Source organism: Procambarus clarkii, chromosome 1 (assembly GCF_040958095.1).
Source record: "Procambarus clarkii isolate CNS0578487 chromosome 1, FALCON_Pclarkii_2.0, whole genome shotgun sequence".
NCBI classification, from domain to species: Eukaryota; Metazoa; Arthropoda; class Malacostraca; order Decapoda; family Cambaridae; genus Procambarus; species Procambarus clarkii.
In genome coordinates, this window is record NC_091150.1 from 31,811,854 (window position 1) to 31,814,941 (window position 3,088).

Here is a 3,088-nt window from a genome sequence, read left to right on the forward strand (position 1 = left end):
TATTTGAGGGAGGAGACGAAGAGGGGGGGGCGATGCAGTGATTGGTTAAGGACTGGGAGGGGGTAGGGGGGGAGGTTGAGTGGGCGATGCAGTGATTGGTGGGCGGTAAGGGGCCATTTACCACCACTGCTATTACCGTTGGTGGTTGCACTACTCTTAACTTAAGTGTTTATTAAATTAGTCCTCGTTAAGTAAGGCGAGGCGAGGTATCCCACCAGGCATTTCTCCACAACATTTTTAACACCTACTGCACACACACACACATGCACACGCACACACAAGCACGCGCACGCGCACACACGACACTCACTCTGCAACAGTTACAGTGTTGTAATTATCGGGGGTGCACAGTTGTACAATAAAGCAAATGGAAAAAGAAACGATTAAATGCAAGACCTCGCGGCGTGTTGACATTATCAAGCAGACTATAATACGAGCCCTGCAAGTGCCCGCACGCACACACACACACACGCGCGCGCACGCACACGCACACACACACACACACACACACACACACACACACACACACACACACACACACACACACACACACACACACACACACACACACACACACACACACACTACGGGAGAGACTACGGGAATTAAACCTCACTTCACTGGAAGACAGAAGAGTTAGGGGGGACATGATCACCACATTCAAGATTCTGAAGGGGATTGATAGGGTAGATAAAGACAGTCTATTTAACACGAGGGGAACACGCACAAGGGGACACAGGTGGAAACTGAGTGCCCAAATGAGCCACAGAGATATTAGAAAGAACTTTTTTAGTGTCACAGTGGTTGACAAATGGAATGCATTAGGGGGTGATGTGGTGGAGGCTCACTCCATACACAGTTTCAAGTGTAGATATGACAGAGCCCGATAGGCTCAGGAATCTGTACACCTGTTGATTGACGGTTGAGAGGCGGGACCAAAGAGCCAGAGCTCAACCCCCGCAAACACAACTAGGTGAGTACACACACACACACACACACACACACACACCACACACACAACATATATATATATATATATATATATATATATATATATATATATATATATATATATATATATATATGTAACCCTCAGTAGGATATAATTAGAAATAGTCCACTAGGCCAGCGTGGACTATAGCAAACACCAGGAAACTCAAACCGGAATCTCACATACAAAAAAAAGCAGTCGAACCGGGCACCAGAGAACGTATTCAGGTAGGATTTCCTTCCCGAGTTGATCAGAACCCGCGGAGGAGTTGAAGACTTGTGGCAAATTGATCTTGGAGAAGGTTCTACACACATCAAAGTGTGGATAGTAAAACTGAGACGTGTGTGGGCGGATAGTAGAACTGAGAAGTGTGTGGTGGATAGTGGAACTTGTTTCTGGACTTAGCGTTCCCGCGGCCCGGTCCTCGACCAGGCCTCCAGGAGTGTAAGAGTAGGTCATTACCCCTGTCGAGGCATATTAAGACCCCCTCCCCTCCCTCCCTGCAGGAGTAGAGGTTAACAACACACGCCCCACAGGCCTGTTAACAGCCTGCAAGAGTATTACAGACCCAGACGATAACAATCCTTCCCCTCCCTGCCTCTTGGGCCGGATATACAAGTAGAGTACCCCCGACCCCCCCGGGGGGGGGGGGGGGGCGGATACATAAACTCTACGGGTATATCGACCAGTGTTTCACTCGATGCAAGGGTCGCCCTCGCTCCTGGGTGTCGTGGCCCCGTGTGGCCGCCGCTAGTGTGTGTGTGTGTGTGTGTGTGTGTGTGTAGCAATGGTCAGTGGCGAGGGTCGTCAGTGACACCATCTTGTCTTAGTGTGTAGCTCCTCTTGCCTTTTGGCTATCATGTATGACCAGAACTATATACGTATATGTGTGTACACACACACACATGCATGCGCTCCGTGTATTTTCTACTGTCATTTCCCATATGTTGGTGCGCCATCCTTACCGAATAATTTGTCCTTGTCTACTGTAAAAAATTCCTGTAGGTATTTTGTATGTGGTGATCATGTCTTCTTATCTTGTTTTCAATTTTCCTGGGAAGTATAAGGTTTTTCTCCTTTTTGTCTTTTCTGGTAACTCTTAATTAACTTTTGGTGCAAGTATGTATGATGGTGTATGGCTAGAATATGAGGGGGGGGAGGAGTGTGAGGGTGGGGGAGAATTTGAGGGTGGGGGAGAATGTGAGGGTGGGGGAGGAGTGTGAGGGTGGGGGAGGAGTTTGAGGGTGAGGGGGGGATATTGTGAGGGTACAAGTAAAAGAAGTTGTATTGGAGGAAGTGTGGACCACATAGGAAGAAATACTATTTCAGAGGTAAAGGCAGCAGCAACTAAACAGCTGCGGCAGCAGAAACAGCAGAAGTAGCAGAAGTAGCAGGAGCAGCAGCAGCAGCAGCAGGAGAGCGAGGAGGGGGGGGGGGGGTTGAGTGGCTCTGTGGCGCCTCCAAGCGGCCAGTTCTTGAACTACTCAGTGTCTCGCAGCGCGCAGTATTGACAAGAAGTGTTCGTCTGTTTGTCTGTCAGGGGAGACTTGAGCGACCTGATTTATTACGTCATAATCTAGAGCTTGCGTCTGTTTTTGAAGAGAAACTCTGTCCCAGAGGGCGTATCCCAACCGTTATTGCCTTCAGTTCTTCCGACGGGGGCACGTAAGAGCCAAAATGGCCTGGCAGTGTCAACTACGGCAGGATCCTACTTGGTGTCTAGCACCCGGCTAGTCGGGCAATTATGAGCCCTTCGTCAGGCCGCCCCAGAGGCGAGAATTGCCCCGCGGGTGTCCGGCGGAGCCCGATAGTGGCAATAAATGCAAGCCGGGTAAATGGGCCGGGTCGCCGTGATCTGTGGACGGTTCATACAACTTGCCTTAGGCCTAATGACTCCAGACAAGCCCCGGGCCTTCAGGCCCCGCCACACCCCGCCCATAAAGATACGCCCGTGTTTACTCGCCGCCCACCTGCCGCCCATAAACACCCCCCCCTCCCACCTACCCCTCTCTCCCCCCCCCTCTCTCTCTCTCTCTCTCCCTCCCTCCAGTACACCCACGCCCGCAACTCCATCACCTCCTCCACCACAACAACTTG